This window comes from Molothrus ater, chromosome 35 (assembly GCF_012460135.2).
Source record: "Molothrus ater isolate BHLD 08-10-18 breed brown headed cowbird chromosome 35, BPBGC_Mater_1.1, whole genome shotgun sequence".
Classification (NCBI taxonomy): domain Eukaryota; kingdom Metazoa; phylum Chordata; class Aves; order Passeriformes; family Icteridae; genus Molothrus; species Molothrus ater.
In genome coordinates, this window is record NC_071662.1 from 1,119,463 (window position 1) to 1,140,707 (window position 21,245).

The 21,245-nt window shown below is 54.7% G+C and overlaps 2 pseudogenes; both read right to left on the reverse strand.

Moving 5' to 3' along the window:
• Window positions 1-6,417, reverse strand: part of LOC118700713 (zinc finger protein 271-like) — a 342,045-nt pseudogene extending 335,628 nt beyond the window's left edge.
• An 823-nt stretch (window positions 6,418-7,240) lies between these two features.
• LOC118700714 (serine/threonine-protein kinase pim-1-like) lies at window positions 7,241-13,043 on the reverse strand (annotated as a pseudogene).
• Between the last annotated feature and the right edge of the window lie 8,202 nt (window positions 13,044-21,245).

The window sequence follows — 21,245 nt, forward strand, 5'->3', positions numbered from 1 at the left end:
CTCTTCCTGCCGGTCCCGCTCTTACTGGGAGCACTGGGAGGGAGCTGGGAGCAAACAGTGCCTGGACGCGGCTGCAGCCGGCGGGGGGGCGGGGGCCAGGCCAAAGGGCGTGGTTATGCAAATACAGGAGAAATCGCACGCTGGGATTGGTGGGTGGGAGCAGCGCGGGGTTTCCTCAGTCACGTGAGGGCCGGCGGGACCGGAGCGATGTTGGCGGCGTCCGATGAGGGGGGACCGGGAATGGGGACAGGGAATGGGGATAGGGGATGGGGACAGGGACCAGGAATGGCACTGGAAATATGGTACAGGGATCAGGAATACAGGACAGGGACAGGGAATGGGATCCGGACTGGGATGGGAGCAGGACGGGAACGGGATAGGGGGGACATGGGAACGGGCCGGGGAAAGGGGAGTGACAGTGGGAATGGGGCAGCCGCTACAGGGGACGCGAGGCATTGGGATGGGGGCACATGGGGACAGTTCCAGGGCAGGGGGTCCTTGATCAGCTGCCCCAGAACCTCCTCCAGGGTCTCCCAGTGCAACTGGAGCCGCTCAGCCTGGTGTCCCCAAAGCCCTGAGCAAGCCCCAAGTCTCTCCCAGGAACCCTCAAGTCCCTCACACCCTGCATCCCCCACATCCCCTGCAAGACCCCCCATGTCCCCATCCTTGTCTTAGCTCAACATCTTTATTTTTACCCTGCTTTTAAGGGGTTTGGAAGGGCAAAGAGAAATGAAAAGAAAATCCAGGCCATGGGGTGGGAAGCCAGGAGGATATGGAGCCCCCAGCCAGGTGTCTTCTCAACAGGGATCACCAGCACCACAGATCACTGGGGCTCTGCCCACCGGGGTCACTGGTGATCATCCAGCGCGGATCCTCCCGTGGGGGATGGAGCTGGAGCAGTGCACGGAGCTCTTCCCACACTGGGGGCACTCCCAGGGCTGCCCTTGGTGGTGCCTCCGTTGGTGTTGGGTCAAGGCTGAGCCATTTGAGGAGCTCGTCCCACACCTGGAACACTCGTAGGGCCTGGGACATCACAAGCAGCAGGGCTGGGATGGGCTCTGGTGCCTGGGACATCACAAGCAGCAGGGCTGGGATGGGCTCTGGTGCCTGGGACATCCCCAGCAGCAGTGGGGCTGGGATGGGCTCTGGTGCCTGGGACATCCCCAGCAGCAGCGGGGCTGGGATGGGCTCTGGTGCCTGGGACATCCCCAGCAGCAGCGGGGCTGGGATGGGCTCTGGTGCCTGGGACATCCCCAGCAGCAGCAGGGCTGGCTGTGATGCTCTCCAGTGCCTGGGCCATGCCCAGGGGTGCTGCTGGCTGGGGTTGGGTTGGTGCCTGTGCAGTGCCCAGGGCAGGGTCACAGTGGGGCAGCTCTCAGTGTCCCCAGCAGGTCACGCTGTCCAGGGCAGCCGTGCCAGCGCTCACTGCGCACTCGGGGCAGGCTGGGCTGGACGGGGCTCGGGGCACAAACGCTGCCCCCAGGGCTGGGCTCTGCCCCTGCCTCTGGGGCCCAGCCCCTGCTGGCAGCGCCTTGGGCAGGGCACGGGGCTGCTGCTGGCCCAGGGGGACAGGCCTTGCCCCTGCCAGCTGCATGGGCCCCTCGGGTGCCTGTGCCACAGCCCTGTGCCTCCTGTCCCCGCTACTCCCCGCCACCTCCACTCCCTCCCTCAAAGCCCCCTCAACCTCTTCACTGTGACCTCTGCAAAGAAGGAAAGAATGAAGGAAAGGAAGTGTTGTCTCTTCACCCTGCCTGGATGCCAGGCACCCACCATGGCTGCTGTCTCACTCCCCTCCAGAGATGGGCAGGAGAGAGAAAAATAGAAAACAGAATGAAGGCTTCATGGCTTGAGTTAAGGACTGGGACAGATAACTCAGCAAATGCCATCATGGGCAAAACATTTTTGAAATTGCAGATATTAATTGAATTTATTTCTATCCAGATCAGGGCAGGATAGTGAGAAGTAAAATAAAGCTTCAAAAGCACCTTCTGCCCATCCCTGCCTCCTCCCCCAGTGGTGCAGGGAGACAGGCACTGGGGGCTCTGCTCAGTTCATCACCCCTTGTTTCTCTGCTGCTCGGGGAGAGGAGTCGTTCCCCTGCTGCACCATGGGGTCCCTCCCCGAAACACTTCTCCATGAACTTCTCCAGGGTGAGTTCATCTCACAGACAGCAGCTCTTCACAAACTGCTGCAGCTGCCTCACTCTCCCATGGGCTCACAAGTCCTGCCAGGACCCTGCTCCAGCACAGGTTTCTCATGGGGTCCCAGCCCCTGCTCAGGCACCCCCTGCTCCAGCACGGGCTCCTCCAGGCGCTGCAGGTGCATCTCTGCTCTCCGGGCCCTCCATGGGCTGCAGGGGCCCAGCTGCCTCACCAGGGGCTGCCCCAGGGAATCTCAGGGCAATCAGCTTCAGCCCCTGGAGCAGCTCCTGCCCCTCGTCCTGCCTTGCCCTGCCCTGCCCTGGGGTGTGCAGAGTTGTTCCTCTCACATGTTCTCACCCTGCTCTTCCCTGCCTCACAGTTACAACTACACAATCACCCATTTTCTTAAATCTCTTTTCCCAAGGTGTTACCACCATTTCTAACTGGCACAGCCTTGGCCGGCAGCTGGTCCATCCTGGAGCTGGCTGGATTTGACTCTGTGGGACACAGAGGAGCAGCTGCTTCCAGCAGCCTCTCACAGAAGGTGCTCCTAAAGCCCCTCACCAAAACCTGGCCATGCAAACCTAGTATAAGTATGGCAGGGATTTTATTAATTCTTATTATTTCCACTATCTCTTTTTTTTTTGCTATTAATAGTACAGTTCTTATTATTACTAGTATTTTTAGTCTTTTTGACTCTATAGTAATAGTGGCTAGAGTAGAACTGGACACAAAGGTTCTTCATTGCAAGTAGAAGTTATAATTTTGTCAGCCTCTTGCCTCGCCCTGTTCTGTGTCCCTGCTGTGTGTGAAGCTGCTGCTGCCAGGGCTCCCTGTTTCCCCGATTTGGGAAATTCCATGGCATTGCTCACATGTCAGAAAGAGAGGGCTCCCTCCATTCAAATGGATTGCCTGAGCTCTTCTAGTCCCAGTGTTGGAAGCTTGTTTTCTATCATTGTTGACTTTCGCAGCTTCTGTTAACATTTGGGATTTTATAACAAAATGTTCTAGGATGTGACTTTGCAAGATTCTCTAATCAGATTTCAGCTTTGCTCTTGGATTTCTTAATGGTGTGTGAGAGCTGAAGGCAGCATTTTGGGTGGGAAGCCTTCAGTGGGAGCTGGGATTGCCTCAGCAGCAGCTGGTTGTGCAGATGTGAGCAGAGATAACCGAGATGCCATGAAGGGAATGTTGTGCCCGGCGAGAGCCCGCAGTGCCCGGCTGGAGGGAGCTGCGCTGGGAGCTGCAGGTTGTGCTGGGGCCTGGCAGTGGCCGGAGCCCCGGCCAGGGGCTGGCGATGGACACTGACCCTGGGCCGGCAGGGGCTCGGGGCCCTGCGGCGCCGGGCGCTCGGTGCCCGCTCACAGCGGGGCTGTGCGGGAGCCGGAGCAGCGAGAGAGCCCGGCCGAGCATCAGCCCCGGGGCGGGCACGGCTGGGAGGGGACCCAGCCCGGGGTCCCGCAGAGCCTCCCTGCTCCAGAGCTGCAGCTGCGGCAGCACCAGGGGCAGCGCCGGCAGCTTTGGGGCACGGAGGAGCCGAGGGCCGGCGTTCCAAGGGCTCCTTCGGGGCAGGATTTTGTCCCGGTGCGGGGCAATTCCCAGGGCTGGGCGGGCTGGGGCCGCTGCCGAGCGCCGCCGCCTTTGCCCGGAGCCCCCGGGCAGAGCTCTCTGCTCGGGGCTGTGAAAAACCCCGTTCACTCTCCCGTGAAGATTTAGAGTTTAATAAAGGACGAGAGGAGACAAGGACCACAGAGCAAAGGTTATTACGGCCGGGTGCATCTTGGCACTGAACCAAGTCCCCCTGTTATCTTCGGGGATAGCCCTTCAATACCTTTTCCTTACATCAGCCTGTTGCATAGTCATAGACCCTTACGCATAGTAAACTTTTTCCCAAACTAGTTTCCATATTCCAATGGTCTCAGACACTCCCAGTATGTGAGTTGCCCACCAGAGGAAAACTCCACCCTTCTCCAGGATCACTGCTCCAACAAACCACACCCGTCACTGCAGGAGGGCTGCAGCCACCATTGAATGGGACTGCTGCCAACACCCTGACCAACAGGGTGTCAGGTCCTGTTCTGACTCTGGTTTTTTTTTGTACTACTGCATTTGTATTTTTAATTTTTCCTAAAAAAAGAACTGTAATTCCCATAGCTTTGCCTGAGAGCCCCTTAATTGCAAAACTATAACAATACAGAGGGAGGAGGGGTTTGCATTTTCCATTCCAGGAGAGGCTCCTGCCTTCCTTAGCAGACACCTGGCTTTTCAAACCAAGACAATAACAAAGTGACTTTAACACCACAGATATAAAATCCATTTTAATATTTGAGAAAAGCCAATATTATAATACATATCTATAACAATCGTGACCTTAAAAACATGGGGGTAAAAAGCTTATGGGGAGAGGAATTCCCAGTAAGGGGAGCAAAATTCCCAGTACTGGGACTGGGCCATGGGGCTGACAATTAATTACTACTACCATCCCTCAGTGAGAGGTTTATTGTTAGGGACTACCATCCCTCAGTGAGAGGTTTATTGTTATGGATACATAATATAATATTGGCTTTTCACAGATATTGAAGTGGATTTTATATGTGTGGTGTAAAAGTAACTTTGTTGTAAAGATACAGTTTTTATTTCTGTTGTTAATTAAGCTTAGTGAAATAGCTGCTTGTGTTAAAATGCCTGCTTGGATGGGATAACATCCAATGTACGCAGGATGAGGACACCTGTACAGATCTGCCAACACAGTGAATGTGTTTCGATGGTTGGCACTGTTTTAGACTCCCTGTCTGGAATTTTTCCAATGTTATTCATGTCAAGGCTGATCCTGTCCTTGGAGTTGTATTAACTTTGTCTTGATGCCAATTCTGACCTGGGAGTCTTCCTAACTTTTTTTCATCAAGGCCAAGTCCAGTCTCCTGTATCTTATTTCCCACATGTATCATCTACAAAGAAACCCATCTGTTTCGTAACATTAATCAGATATACCTTTCCAATTATTTTCCAAAAATATTGATATAATTACAATTTAGTTAGCACAAATCACATCCATTTATCACAGGAGGCCAAAAGCTTGGAAAAGGATGAAACACTCCAATGATGACGATGACAAAAAAAAACCAATTTATTTTTGACAGCAAATGAACACCTGCCACCCTCCAACCCTCCCAGCCTGGCAGGCTCGAGCAGTGCCATTCCCATGGCATGAGGTGCTGGCAGCCTGTGGAGAGAAACCAGAGAGCCATGGTGTCCTAGGGTGACGTTATGATGCTTGTATCCCCATTCATGTGTTCTGTTAATGTTGGATATTATGTTCTGTACTTTAAGACCGGCTCTGAAGAGGGAAAGTTTTGTTTTGGTTTTCTTATCAGCCTGGCGGGACACAGAGACTGCAGCTTTTGCTTTTTCTGCTTTTGCTTTTCGCTTTGCTCTCTCTCCCTCTTGCTTGCTTCACTTCTGCTTGCTTTTGCTCATTAGCTAGTTTAGCTAAACTGTCCAATTTCTTCCTGGACTGTTTCTCCTTTCCTTTTTCTGACCATTTCAAACCTGCTCTGGACTGGGACCTGGGAACACTGAGAGTTTGCACCTTGTGGCCTGCAGCAGCTGCCCCAGTGCTGGAGAGACTGAGAACAGAGTGACCACCCCCCAAGAGAGACTTTCTGAATTTGTCATCTTTTTTCAGAGCGGTGTCATCCGGTATTGTTCATTTTGTGTGCTGGGGGGTGCTGTGCCTATTAAATAAACAGGTTCTTTCCACTCCTCTCCGAGGAATCCTTCCCAAACCGGTTGGGGGGAGGGGCTGTGTGGGTTTGCTTACTGGAGGGGCCCTACTTTGAAATTCTCTTCCAAATTTGCTCTAAACCAGGACACACGGTCAGTGGCAGCAGGCTTCAGTCCCCCTGTCCCGCCATGGCCTGTGCCCGGGCCAGGCTGCTGGCTGTGCTCAGAGCCCAAACCTCCTGACCCATTCTCTGTTTTTAGAGAAGGGCAGCGGGGCAGGCCATGTTCCACCTCCTCTGCTTAATAGAGCACAGCAACCTCCTCAGCAGCTGCAGGAGTGGGATGCCTGTGTGCCCGCTGCCGTCTGCCCGGAGTCCTTCTGCCAGCCGAGCTGTGGAGCCGGGTGCCCACCTCTGGGGAGCTGCTGCCAGGAGAGGAGCCGATCCAGCACCAGGTCCTTGTCCTTCTGGAAGGGGCTGTCCCTGCAGACCGTGGCCCCTGGGGCAGCGCTGGCACTGGACGCGCTCCACGGATGCTGCAGGCGATTCCCCATCCGGTCTGGGCACCAGGTGTAATCCTCCTGGGAAAAACAAAGAACAATGGCATGAAAGTCAATTCAAAACAAACCTGGAAACAAGAAAAAGCACAAAGCCTGTTACCATTTCACGGGCCTGTGGAGGGTCTGACCACTCCATGTGAGAATTAAACCTGTCCACGGCTGGGGAAAATCCCCACCTTTCCTGCCTGTAAACGCACCCCTTCCTCAAGGGCCTGCAGAGCACACCAGCTGGGGCACGGCTTCAGAACCCATCCCCCCTTCTGCCACCCTCCATCCACATGGATGGATGCTTTTGTCAGGCCTGGTTGCCCCCGCCTCAGCCTGTGCCAGGCTGGCTGGCAGAAGCTGTCAGCAAGGCCAGGAGCCGGCGCCCCTTCCACAACATCTGTCCCCTGTCCCACCAAAAAGCACCTTGGCGGCCATTGGAAAAATTAATATTCCCCAGCGCCGCCGAGCGGGGAACCTCCAGCGCGTGGCCAGGCCGAGCCCTGCCGTGCCTGGGAGCACCAGCATCCCCCCGCCCCTGCGCCGGCTGGGGACTCATCTTGATTCCATCGGGGCGCAGAGTGTGTCCTTCAGGCAGGGGCCACAGCCAAAGCCAATCGGCTCTGCCCCGCCAGCGGCCAGCTCCAGGATGGTGTTCCCAGCTCCACGTCGTGCTCCAGAAGGACGCGCCAGCTGTGCCTCGGCTCGCGGGGACATCACGATGCCATTGAGCTGCAGGAGGATATTTCCCTGTCCCAGTCTGTGGCACCTTCACCGCACTGCCACCACTTCTCCAATGGGACGGGCAGCATGGAGCCACTCCCTCCACAGCTCACGGGGACCAGCAGAAGCACCTCCTTGGCTGCGCTCTGTCCTCCGTGCCGCGGCCGCAGGGAAACACTCCGGGGTTTTCTTCCAGCACCACGAGACGCGTGCCGCTGCTGCTTGTTGGCTCCTGGATCCTACTGTGCACAGGGAGGCATCTCTGCTGTCTCCTGGGCCAGGCAGGGCTCCTGCAGCCAAGAATGCTCAAAAAAGTCCTCCAGTGATGGCCTGTCTGTGGGGTCCATGCATAAACACCACCTGATGAGGTGCTGGCACTCTGCGGAGAGAAACCAGAAACCGCCGCTCAGCGGGACAAGGCTCCTGTCCATGCTCTCCCACATTCCACAGTGCCCAGGCAACACCAGGAGTGCTCAGAGCTGCAGCCAAAAGCTTTCTATCAATCCTCTCTTGTGGAGGACACCACCACAGAGGCACTGGTGCCACCTCCTCCAGCCCAGGAGATCCGCCTCCTCACCAGCTGCAAGAGCAGGATGCTTATGTGCCAGCTACCCCTCCCAGCCCTGTTCTTCCCCTCATGCCTTGAAGGTGCATCCCCACCTTGAGACACCCAGGGCGGGAAGAAGAGCTGGCCCCAGATGATGTCCTCGTTGGTGTGGAAAGGAAGGTGCCCGCAGACCAGCTCATAGAGCAGGATGCCCAGGGACCAGATGGTGGCTGGCTGGCCATGGTAGCAGCCAAAGAGGATCCACTCCGGTGGGCTGTACTCCAGTGTTCCTATGGGACACGGGTGCAGCTCATCAGGCCCACGTTGCTCCCTCCCTCCCAGCCAGCTCCCATTCCACAACAGCCAGCCCCTGCCCTGCCAAAAAGCAACTTGGCTGCAGCTGGCTGAAGATGGATTCCGCCTCCTTCCTTCCCTCCCTCTTGCCCCTCTGCCAGCCAAGGGGGGAACCTCTGCTGCCCGTCTGGGCGCCGGCTTCGATCTCACCTGACATCCGGGTGTAGAACGTGTCCTGGAGGATCGTGCCGCACCCGAAGTCGATGAGCTTCGCCTCGCCCATGGCCAGGTTGACGAGGATGTTCTCGGCCTTGATGTCGCGGTGCAGGACACTGAGGCTGCTGCAGTGCTACACGGCCTCCAGCACCTGGCGGAAAAGCCCCTGTGCCACAGGCTCCGTCAGGAACTGCCACTCCTGCAGGAAGTACCAGAGGTCCTGACAGCGCTGCGGATGCTCCATGACCAGCACAAAGCCCTTGGGCACCTTGAATCAGTCCAGGAACTGCACGACACCGCAGAAGCCAGGCCGCGACACCATCCACAGGGGCACAAGGGCGCCGTTGTGCTGCAGGGGGACCGCGATGCCGTCAGTGGGGCCGATGTTGCACCATGCCTCGGGCAGCCCCTGCCCGGCCCTGCCGCGGCTCGCCATGGCCCGGCCCGGGGCGCTGCACAGTCCCCGCTCACTCCACACTCACTCCCCTCACAGCGTTCCAGCTGCTGCCCTGCCGAGCCAAGCCTCAGCCCTGCCCGGCATGCTCTGCCAGCTCCTCCCATTGGCCCTGCTCACTCACCAGCTGCGCCCACTCCGAGATGCGCTCCTGGGACACTTGCTTGCTGGCCGCCACCCTCTGACCTGGCCCTGTCTCTTACCGGGGCGCCGTCGGCGAGCCGGGTCCTGGAGTAAACGCTGCTGCAACCGCCGCTGCCCAGCAGCAGGCCCTCCCGGTAGAGCTGCTCTAGGGGAGGCCTCTCCGCCTGTGCGGGCGGCACCGCGCTCCCACTCTTCTGCCCGGGGCACACGCCCGCCCGGCGCGCTGCTGCTTGCCGAGCCTCCCCGGGCTGCAGCGGCTTGGGGCCAGCGGCCGAGCTGGCGAGTGGCAGAGCTCAGAGCGGGGAAGCTGCTGGCCATGCTGTTGGCCATGGGGCGGGAGCCAGGCGGCAGCAGGGCGGCTGCGGGCGGAACCACGGCAGGGGCTTCGTTTGGGGCCAGGGCCCTCGCCAGGTGCAGCCAAAAAACCGTGCTGCTCCGCCAGCACCAGAGCGAGCGGCTCTTCCAGCGGCGCCACAGCCAGGACCGAGAGACCCCGGCCGAGGTGGAACAACAGCGGGCCGGGCAGGGGCAGGCATGGGGCGGCCCCGCCGAGGGGCGCCTTGCGGGACACGGCATCAGCCGGGCTGGGAGAGGCGGAACATGGATAGCATGGGATGGGACGGGATGGCACGGGACGGGAGTAGAGTGAGTGTGAGAGGGAGAAGGGGATGGGGAGCAAGTGAAAAGTCGAGCGGAAAACCCATCGAGAGAAGCACTGCTAATGCTGCCGCTGCTGCTGCTGCCTCTGCTGCTGCTGCTGCGGAGCCACTGGAGCTCGAGGCCATTCCTCCGTTGCCCCCACAAACCCGACGGAGGAGCCACCGTGCACCCCGAGGAACGAGAGAGAGAAACAAACAAATCACACCCCAAAGTAATTCCTATTAGAGAAGTAACCAAATAAAAGAATGTAGCAATAAAGAAGAGTGTTGGCTTGTGGCTTCTTTCTTCTTTGCGTGAGACGAAGCATTTCATGGGGAAGAATTTCCTCTTCTGACAATTTTGCCAGAGTGGACAGGAGCAGAGCATTTAATTTTCAAGTAGAAAAGGGAAATCGTGTCAGTAACGTCATCTCTTTTCATCCTCTGTTGACATAGTTGCAGGCTGCCAAAAGACATGGTCTGCAGTGTGAAACTTGGAGCCAAGTTTCTTTTTCTGCCAGAGGATGAGGAGGGGAAGAATCCCAGAATCATGGAGTTGTGGCATGGTTTGGCTTGGAAGCAATCTGAAAAATCCCATGGCTGCAACCCCCCTGCTGTGGCTGGGGACCCCTTGCACTGGACCGGCTTGTCAAGAGCTCCATGCAGCCTGGCCTTGAACACTGTCAGGGATGGGACATGCACACCATCTCTGGGCAACCTGTTCCAGGAGAGCTTTTTTTCTGAATCCCTTACCTAAACCAACTCTCTCCATTTGAGTCCATTCTCCCTTGTCCTGTCTTTGCCTGCCCTCATACAAAGTCCCTGTCCAGCTTTCTTGTAGGTTGCCCTCAGGTACTGGAAGGCCACAGCTTGATCAAGTCTAAATCTCTTTCCCAGGCTGAAGAAGCCGAGCTGTGTCAGCCTTTCCTTGCAGGAGAGGAGCTGCAGCCCTGGCACCATCTGGGTGTCCCTGCTGGGCCCCTGCTGCAGCGTGTCCACGTCCTTGCCATCCGTGCCGGGCAGCCCGGCAGAGCCGGAGGCAGCGCTGCAGGTGCAGGGTCAGCGGCGGGGAGGAGACCCGGCCCTGGCAGCGGCTCTGGGATCAGCGATTGGCGCTGGGCCACCCGCACTGCAGAGAGCCGGGGCCCTTGTGCCTGCCCTTGTGCCCAGGGCGCCTTTCCCCGCCGCCCGCCCGCCCGCCCGCTCGGGGGAAATGCCCCCTGTGCCGCCCCTCAGGGCCGCCTCTCGCCACTGCCCCGGGGGCTCCCGGCACCGGCTGGAGGGCCCCAGGCCTCGGCCTCACCGTGCTAAGCCCAAGGCCTGGAAAAGCAGATTCAAACACCCACCCAGAAAGTGCCCCAGGATTCCAAGGTCAATCTTTTCTCTACAGCACGGGTTTGCTATCAGAGTCTGCATGGGATTATAAAATCACCAGGAGAAAAGAGCATGAACAAGTTCTGCTTTGGCAGTACCTCAAGGCTTTGAGGGAGAGGGTTTGTGGTGCTTACTCGCTCACAGGGATGCACAGAAACTACGAAATGGTAAAAATAGTCCAAACCCCTTAGAACTTGGAAGGAAAACCTGAGGCACTGGCAGCTAGCACCTCAGAAACACCTGGCTTTTGCTCCTCTCTTGTACCTGAGATCTTCCTGGGCAGGGGCAATTCTTCCAATTGCATCAGCGTGGCCATGGCCAGAAAGGGCAGCGAGCAGATGGATTTAGCTTCTCCTGCCAGCCCTGAATTGCCAGTTGTCATTTGTGTGCACTGAGGATTCCGTTTCAGACTCTGAACTGGCACAGCTGCTCCTTGGGCGCTGCTCGCACGCAGGTGCAGCGGTGCTGCAGCAGTTTCCTGCACTGTTGCAGGGTGATGCCATTTCCTGTTTCACCTATCCCAACCCCTCAGGTGTGCCAACCTTTCCTTTCCCCTTTGCCCTCCTGCTAAGAGCTGTCCATCAATCTTAACATTCCAGCAAGGGCGTCGTGTGGTTGGCAGAAGTTCAAAAGATCCCACTCAGGTCTGGGGTCATTGGCCTGTCCAATGTCTTTATCCCTTGAGCCTTCCCCTCCTCACACCTGGTTGGCCCTCACCTGTCCCTTGCCCTCCCCCCGTCCCCAGGGCTTAAAAGGACATGAGACCATGTGGTTGGGATTCTATTGGGAGCTGTTACAAGATTCAGAGGTCTACCATCCTAGAATAAAACTCTGGATTAAAACTCTATGATAGAATCCTCTCCTTTCTCTTCACCAACACCTGAACCTTTTCCACCAAAGGTAAACTGAGTTCCTACTATGCCTGGATTTGTTCCAAGTGCCTAGCTGCAGCACCCAGCCGGCCAAAGGTATCTCTGAGGTGAAACACCACAGCTGCCGCCTTTGGTCCAGCAGCAAGGGTCAGACGAGGCCAGGCACGTCCCACCCGGAAATATTGGGATTAATATTCCATACTGCACACAGGGAGGGCTCTGGAGCCTCCCCAGGGCCACCAAGGAGCGCAGGAGGGAACGTGCCCGGGATCTGGTGCAGCACCGTGGGGCTGGGGGGATCCTTTCGGTCTCTTTGATGGGAGTGGGAGCGGGGCAGATGGAATCAAGGTGAGACAGGGATCAGACAGCCCCACACCAGGCAGCGTTTTCTCCTCTGACAGCTCCTCTGAGCTGAGCGAGCTGGTGAAGCCTGTGGAGCAAATGAGATCGGGGAGTGAGGGAAAGGCTGGCTGGGAAGGAATCAGATAAAGCCTGTGTGGGCATTTCTCTTTCCTAGGGGCTCCTGGGGAGACAAAGGAGACAAGAAGGATGTCCCATCCCACGACATTTCCTGGGATATGCTTTGGTGGTGACCTTGGCAGTGTTAGTGGTCTCAGGTTATTGGGAGGACTCTATGATCTTGAAGGTCTCTTCCAGTGGAAATAGTTCTGCAATTCTAAACTTCCATTCTTTTGGAGGATGCACTCCCAAATAGACCCACATTTGTGTTTTTAAGGAATTTAGCATCTACCTTTCCTTGAAAGTAATAGGAATCAGGCTTTAAATGCTCTCGAAACACTTGAATTCCTTGATCTTAAGCTGTGTGTTTGAATTGAGGTGCTTTTGTACAGAAAGGTCTGACCATGAGATAAGTACAGGCAATTCAGCCACAATGGCACTTGTTTCATCTGCTTTTCTTCTTCCTTTCCCCATGGGTGGCCAATTTGGGAGTATTTGTCTTGTACTTTGAGTTCCTGCTCAGACTTGCTCCTGCATGTGCTGTAAAGTCTTATCTACCCCTTTCTGCTGAAACATGCTTGCAGACTGGTGGAATTGCTAGAGACAAAGTATTGGAATATTATCCCAATATTACCAGGTGGAATGTGCCTGGGTTCGTCTGACCCTGGCTGCTGGGCCAAAGGCGGCAGCTGTGGTATTTCACCTCAGAGACACCTTTGGCTGGCTGGAAGTTGCAGTCAGGCACTCGGAACAAGTCCAGGCATGGTAAAACTCAGTTTACCTCTGATGGAAAGGCTCCAGGCTAGGTGAAGAGGAAAAGGAGACAGATTCCACAGAGGGTTTAATCCAGAGTTTTATTCCAGGGTCACAGATGTCTGAATCTTGGTAACAGCTCCACAGAATCCTGACCGCATGGTCCCGTCCCTTTTTAAGCCCGGGGAAAGGGGGAGGGGAAGGGGTAGGTGAGCCACCAACCAGGTGGGAGGGGGGGAAGGCTCAGGGGACAATGACACTTGGACGAGCCAATGACCCCAGGGCTGAGGGGCTTCTTTTGAACTGCACCAACCAGACCTTGCTGGAATGTTAAGATCGACTGACAGCATTAGCAAGGAGGCAAGGGGGAGGGGAAGGGAGAAGGTATTGCCACACCTGGGAGCTGAAACAGGAAATGGCATCACACTGCAACAACAAAGCTTACAAACCAGGCCCCAGTATGACTAGCCCAGTGTCCCTGCCTAAATCCAGGTATGCTTGTATTAAAAAGGAGCAAACTATTCTAACTCACTTGCCTCCTCACTTGCGCTGCCATGGGGGAGCAAAGGGGGTGAGGGGCTCTTTGCAGATGAGGGTCTCCTCCATGTGCTCCTCTTTTTTTTTTTTTTTTTTTTTTGTAGCTCTTGGGGAATCCTGTGTGCCATTCCAACTCTTTGTTATCAAATGTGTGAAGGCATGGTGCTGCTGTAGCAGCAGCCTGAGTTCAGTGGGAACATGTCCAAAGCACTGGGTCCCACAGCAGTGGGCACGGTGAGAGACTTGCCTCTGCTGCCATGGCCATCCAGCCTGGGGAGAGCAGCTGCTGGGGCTTCCCCCATTCTGCCAACGGCAGTCTGCCTCCAGCATGTGGCCTGTATGGCCATGATTTTGCCAGAATGTGGAAAATGCATTGTTTGAATGTATTTTGATGGTGTCTGACATCACCTGACTGGAGCAGTTTGGTGGGCAGGACGCCCTGTGGGCAGGGCCGTGGCAGGGATGGGTGGCTGGAACTGGCACTGGCAGTGTTATTTTCCCAGGCAGGCTCCTGGTACAGCTGTGGGGGGAGGGCACCAGCAGCTGTATCAGCCCAGCAAGCAGCAGCACATGGAGGGGACCCTCATCTGCAAAGAGCCCCTCACCCTCTTTGCTCCCCCATGGCAGCGCAAGATGATTCCCCACAGGGGAAGGGCTGCTGCAGGCTGGAGACTCCTGCAGTCAGGCCTTGTTGCAATCTCCTTGCTGCAGCTGTGCCTGGAGGATGCTGGCCTGCAGCAGCACTGCTGATGCCCGGGAATGCTGCGGGGCTCAGAGAGGCAGAGTGTGTGCAAAAGCTGCATTCAAAGCGCTGATGGCGAGAGCCCGGAGCCGCTGGCAAGGGCAGCAGCTCTTCTTCATTCCGTGCAGGTGAGAGCCCAGCCTTGGAGCCTGTCCCTGGGGACAGGGAAACGCTCTGAGGGAAGGTTTGAATTTTCAGGGACAGTCCAAATGAGAATTGCTTTGAGGCAGGTGTTGTAATGTTGGTTTTGGGTCTGTCTGCAGGAAAGAAAGCAGGAATAAACCCCTTGAGCAACAAAGGAGAACTTTTCTTGGCAAATTTACACCCTACAGATACACTGATCATATCAGCCCACTGAATACTGGGGGCATCTAATGCAGAGTGCAAAGCTTCTTTGGATAGATAGGAGAGATAAGACTTGAAGAAATGATTTTGTGGATGCAGAAAAGGGGATCAGACCCACGGGTCCCATGGCTCAGGCTTAGTTCTGCCAAATCAAGCATGATTAGTTTTATCTTTTCTGTTGGAGTGTATTTCAGAATGACCTGCCTATTGTGATGTTTCTGTTAAGAAATTTGGAATTGTCAGGAACTGCCAAGATCAGAAATATTTTGAGGCAGATCATGTCTATGTTGGGCTTGGGTGTCTCTGCAATAAGGAAAGCAGGGAATAAAGCCATGGAACAATGAAGCAGAGCAAAAGTGGAACGTTTGGATGGTCACTTTGTTCCCTACAGCTATTGGCCAGCTGAATTATGGGGTCATCTACTGGGGAGTGCAAAGCTTCTTTAACTTCCACCTCCTGGTGCCATTGTTTGTGTCCCACCACTTGGTTTGATGTGAAGACAAATAAACAAAATCCCACACCAACAAGCTGCAACCCAGAACTGAGTGGGAATTACAGAAATATAGGCCTTGAAAAGTAGCTTTGGAAAGGGTCTATATCCTAGACAGTGTGAAAGCCTCAGGCCTGGCCTGGCTGGGCTTAGGGCTGGCTGCCCTTGGCAAGGGAATGGAAGGGGATGGAGTTGGGCTGGGGTTTTGCAGCCATGGAAACGAGAGAACCATGGTGAGCGTGTCACAAAGGGGCAGCCCCAGGCTGGGCTGGTGCAGGTTGTGCTTGGCACGGCCCCAGTGGCAGCAGACGCGTCCGGCTCTGCCTCTCTGTGCCGAGCGCTGGCGATTGGAGTCACCCGGCCTTGTTCTAAGGCTGGGCCCAAGCTCCCGGCGCTGACTGCTCTGAGAGCGTTCCCAAATTCCAACCCAGGCGCTTCTTCCAGGCAGAAGCACGGGTTCAAACATGGATTTTACCGGAAAAGGAAAGACCCATGAAGGAAAAGGTGAGGATAGAAAGGAGCTGAAAGGCTGAAGCCAAATGGAAAACAAATCCCACCAGATTTCAGAGAAAACTGGTCTGTGGTGGTCAGTGCTGGCTCTGTGTCAGAGTAGGTGGCTGACAGCTACAGATGATCCTGCAAGGATGCCCTGAGGCATCACAACATTCTGTCATTAGTTTACTCTGCTTTCTCCTTTTTGACAGTGGCCAAACCACTCATACTGTCAGCCAGGACAGGGACTGTGGCCACAGCTGACCACAGATTAGACATGGTCATGAGATGCAAGTCCTGTTGCTTTCTTTGCCATCAACATTAGGTCTCACTACAGATAAATTTCCCGTTCTTCCTCTGCTTGCTTGTTGGGTCCAACCCTGAGAATGGTATTACGGTGCACTAGAAACACCAATAAGGCCTGCCTGCTTGTGGGAAGGTTTTTGTGGTTTGCAGAACTAGCAGTCACAGCTAGTGTGGGTTTTTCCAGTGGATTCACAGGCCAGCCTTAAGAAAGAATCTTTTTTCCCCTCTTATCATTGGAGCCTTCCACCTTTACCTTCAGACTTGCTAACTCAATACACTTCAGAAAAATTAAATGCAGGCCAGTTCCATGAGAAATAAAACCAAATAAATTTTCTCAATAATTAGAAAATTATTCCCCTTGAGTGCCACACCCATTAGATTTGTTGATGATAAATATGGGAGTTCACCTAACTCACTTCCCTTGTGAGCATGGCTGAGCCTCACACAGAGGTGAGGGGGGAGCTGGGCCACTCTCTGTTGGGAGGAAGCGTCTTGTGGCAGCGCAGAGAGGCTGTGCACATTGCCAGGGAACAGCTGTGCCCTGCATGTGCCCCTGCAAGGAGCTGTGCTGCTGCCAGTGCCCCTGGAGCTGCAGGGCTGCTGAGCTGTGGGGCAGGCAGAGGAGCAGGAGGGTGCATGTGCAGCTGAGCCATTCCTGGAGAGCACAGGGCTCTGGGCTCCCTGCTGTCCCAGGGCAGCCCAGAGGCCAGGCTGTGCCTGTGCTAGCTCTGGGCAAGTGGCTCAGGGTTTTGCCCTGGCCTGCCTCAAGTGTCTGCCAGCAGGAGCATGTTTCCCTGTGCAGCTGTTAAGAAGTTTGCAGGAAATGTGTCCCAGGAAATATGGAGCTTCAGATGCTTTAGGTTTGTATGGTGGCCTCTGTTCTATTTTGGGTCTCTGCTTTGCAGGCCTGACTGGCTGCCCTCTTGCCAAGGGGTTTTCCCTGGCAAGTCCCTCCATGCTCCTTCCCTCCAAGCCATTGCCTCCCATCCAGAAGAGCTCTCCTTCTACCAAGCCAGGCCCAACATGCAGCAGAGAGCAGGAGAATGGAGAAAATGGCACCAGCTGGGATGGGTCCAGGGTAAAAAAACAGGAGCTGATTTCAGAGGGAAAAGGATGTAAGGTAAGGAGACCAAAGTAAGTGCAGTGTGGTAAATGTTCAGTTGATGTGCTGTGGGCAGAACTCTGAGACCTTTTCCCTGAAAGGAACTGACCCTCTCACTGAAGTTTGAACAGGTCCTGCTTTGGCTCTTTAGCTGGGCCAGAAATGATGGGATATGAAGGAAGGGTGTGCACCTGCCCCTGCTGCCCCCAGCCCCATTGCTGGCCATGGCATGGGGGCCCTGGAGCAATGTGGGCAGGCAGAGAGCTTGCAGAGAGCAGCAGGGCAGGGAGCCCTGCTGAACTTCCTCAGTGCCAGGGAGCCGGAGATGATGGATGTGTGGGAGCTGGAGAGCAGCCAGCATCCCGAGAGCTCAGCAGCATCTGGGCTCCAAGGCTGCTGGGGAAGTGCAGGAGGGAAGGGCAGCAGCAGGAGAAATGAGGGGCTTGAAAAAAGCAGGTTTGGACATCCTGCAGAATGGCTTTGTGGGGACATGGCTGGAGATGAGCACTGTCTGTGAGACACCTCAGGGGCAGGGAGAGAACAGTGATCTAAAGCCACTGCCATGCCATCCAAAAGGGCAGTGGAGGCAGGGGCACCTCAGAACATCTTGATGTCAAACATGTGAATGCCAGCTGGGAATGCAGCCACACCTGCAGAGGAGTGAGCATGAGGGCAGAGGTGGCAAATGTGTGACATGGGCTGACCCTCACCTCCTCCCTTTCCTAGGTCACCTTTCCCCATCCTGGGCCAAGCTGCTTCATCAGTTTGACTTTTCCTGCCAGGTCCCATCTAAATGTCTTGAGGCATAAATGGGGGCAAGGCTTGACCTGAGCACTGTATTCTACTCTTTCCAGACTTCCTTGCTGTATTCTATTGGTGGGGATATGAAGAAGGGGTCACCGGCACTGCCTTTGATCCCCCCCATACGCAAGGCAGTGAGTCCCCCTGTGGGCAATGCTGCAGGGTCTCTGCAAAGCTCTCCCCAGCTGGAATTCCAGGACTCCCAGGAGATGAGGTGAGCCAAGGTGTCTGCTGCTGCAGTGTGCTGTTCAGCTCACTCTTCCCATCTCGTGTGGCTATTTTGCCCAGTCAGGTGTCCCATGTATTTAGGCAAGCCTCTGTGTATTCACCATTTTGCCCATCTATGATGATCCAGCACAATGTCAAACCCAACAGCAATGTCCCAAGAGCAGGGGTGGTGGTGGGAAAGAGGAGGCAGGGCTTTAAAGCACCTCCTGATGGGTCCTCTGCTGGACTTGGCTATTGATTCCCTCTGCAATGTTTGTGGTGTCATTTGGGAACTGAATTGCATGGGTCTGGATCCTGCAGATCTTTGAATGTTGTGATCCTTGACTGTCAAATTCTGCACCCATGAGATTAACTGTGGGCAAATATTGGCTAGTGGAGAGGTGTCTGCAAATTCAGGTGCTGCTTCTGTAAATGTCAGTTGTAACTTCACTGTGCCTGGGCCTCCGCTGTGAAATGAGATTCCAGATGTGTTTTGGGGTATAAATGTATAATCCAATCAATGTTTATTTTTTTGATCTGGGCTTAAGATCAAAGAGGGCAAGGTGGTAGAGAAGAGGCATAGGACTGTACCTGATGGAAAGATATTGGCTTGGACATGTGTAAGAAAATGTAGCTGTCAAGCTTATCTGAGTGATAACAATAAGGAAGGAGATACAGAAGTATCATGCCAATTGAAAATCTTCGGTGGGGCTTTTAAAGTGCAATCTGAATATCCTCCCCTAGCAGCTGAGTTGGAAACAGCCTTTTTGTTGTTGAAAGAGCCAGCAGGTGTAATATCATTCTCAGCAGACAGCAGTGCTCTGATCCCATGTAGCACGAGGCTGTCACCAGGGTAAGGCACGGGCAAGCAAAGTCAGCTTTGGCAGCTTTACAAAAGTAGCTGCCCTCCATACGGACTCGTGTCTCAGCTCAGCAGCCCTGGCTGCTTCAGAGAGGCTGTAGGAGCCTCTTGGCTCCAAAAGGAGAGACAGCAAGACTGGGGAGTTCTGATGCAAGTTGAAGAATGACTGCTGGTGGTGGGGAAGAGGAGGCAGGGCTTCAAAGCACCTCCAGATGGGTCCTCTGCTGGACTTGGCCATTATTTCATCCAGAGCTCGGCCAGCTCTCTGTGACACCAGCAACTGAAAGCTTAAGGACAATGAATTAGCTTTGCATCCTGTTGGTTTATGGGTTGCATTTCCTCCTTCATCAGAGTGACCATGCTAAGAAGGTTTGCCTCCTTTCATGGTACACCCATTCCCTCCCTTCTCTTTCTACCTCCTCACATGTTCTTTTGTCCTCCATTTTCTCCAGGCCAGGACCCAGCAGCATAAACAAAGAGAATTCTGAACTTGCAGGTAGGTACAGGGCATGTCTGTCCTAAAATGAGCATTGTAGTCTTGACTCAGAGGTGACATTTGGAAAGCTTGGGTAAATCCTATTCTTTTAAAAATTTCTTTAAATTCATTTCAATTCTTTTGTGGGCTCAGTGGACTCTCCCAGAGCCCAGTCCCTGGGAGTGTTCTCTGGTGGTGCAGTGAGAACTCCTCCACTTTGCAGGTGTGACTAGGTTCATTTTCTCCAAGTCTTTCCGGCCTTGGCTCCTTCCCTCAAACCCACTGCCGCCCATCTGGATCAGCTCTCCTTCTTCTAACAATAATAAAATGGACAGCGTGGAAGGAGAGAACAAGGAAGCTGGCACTGGCTATGATAATGACAGTAGAGAATACCAGGAGCAGAGTTCAGAAGGAAAAAGTTCTAAGGTAAGGAGACCAAACTATATCCTGTGAGGTAGATTTTCAGTTTATGTGCTGGAGGCAGAGCTTGGAGAGCTTTTCCTGTGCTGTGAGCCCAGGGAAGCAGCTGAGCCAAAGAAGAGCTCAGCTGGACACTGTGCTTCAGGCTGTCTCTGCAATGGGTGTGTAGTGCAGATTTCATGTCCTCAGTGTGGATCAATAACAGGAGAGGTCTTACAATGGTTTCTGGGCTCTGCCGTGGTACTTCCTCTGTCTTATGGCTGAGAAAACACCAACAAGCAGTCAGAGCAGCTAAAGTTGTGCACTCTGGACAGGCTGTTCTCCTAGATTTAGTAAACAATGTATTTCTTTGAACCGTTTCTGTGTCTTGGTGGTAGTTTGTGTCAGCTGTGTCTGGTTAGGATGGAAAAAGGTGTTTGCTGGAACAGGCAGTCCTGCAAAGGCAGTTTCAGGTTGTCTCAGCTTTTGACTTGTACAGCCATGCTCTCTGCACAGTTGTCTCTGCTGCTATTTCAGGACTTCATCAGCTTCTGGGCAGCTGTGTGCTCTGGCATGGATTTGTGCAGAGGGAAGGGATGGGAGGTGGCCATGGGGAGAGCAGCCCAGAGCCCAGCCCCACGATTGCCTTTGAAGCAGGGCCAGGACCTGCAGTTGTTTTGGGTTTGCCGTGGGGTACAGCAGGAGGCAGAAGAACAACAGCTTTGGTAGAGAGAATGTCCAATCAAGGACTCTGGTAGTTGATTTCAGCCTTGCAGAGAAAGGGCCCAGTGTATCCCTGACAGGAACTGACCCCCTCACTGAAGTTTGAACAGGTCCTGCTTTGGCTCTTTAGCTGGGCCAGAAATGATGGGATATGAAGGAAGGGTGTGCACCTGCCCCTGCCTGGCCCCAGCCCCATTCCTGGCCATGGCATGGGGGCCCTGGAGCAATGTGGGCAGGCAGAGAGCTTGCAGAGAGCAGCAGGGCAGGGAGCTCTGCTGAACTTCCTCAGTGCCAGGGAGCCGGAGATGATGGATGTGTGGGAGCTGGAGAGCAGCCAGCATCCCGAGAGCTCAGCAGCATCTGGGCTCCAAGGCTGCTGGGGAAGTGCAGGAGGGAAGGGCAGCAGCAGGAGAAATGAGGGGCTTGAGAAAAGCAGGTTTGGACATCCTGCAGAATGGATTTGTGGGGACGTGGCTGGAGATGAGCAGTGGCTGTGAGACACCTCAGGGGCAGGGAGAGAACAGTGATCTAAAGCCACTGCCATGCTATCCAAAAGGGCAGTGGAGGCAGGGGCACCTCAGAACATCTTGATGTCCAAAACGTGGAGGTCAGCTGGGAATGTTGGAACCCTTAGAGAAAAGTGAGCATGAGGGCAGAGGTGGCAAATCTGGGACATGGTCTCTCCCTCACCTCCTCCATTTTCATTCCCCATCCTGGGCCAAGCTGCTTCATCAGTTTGGCTTTTCCTGCCAGCACCCAATTGAGGGCATATCTAAATGTCTTGTGGCATGAATGGGGGCAAGTCTGGATGCTTGATCTGAGCACTGTATTCTACTCTTTCCAGACTTCCTTGCTGTATTCCATTGGTGGGGATATGAAGAA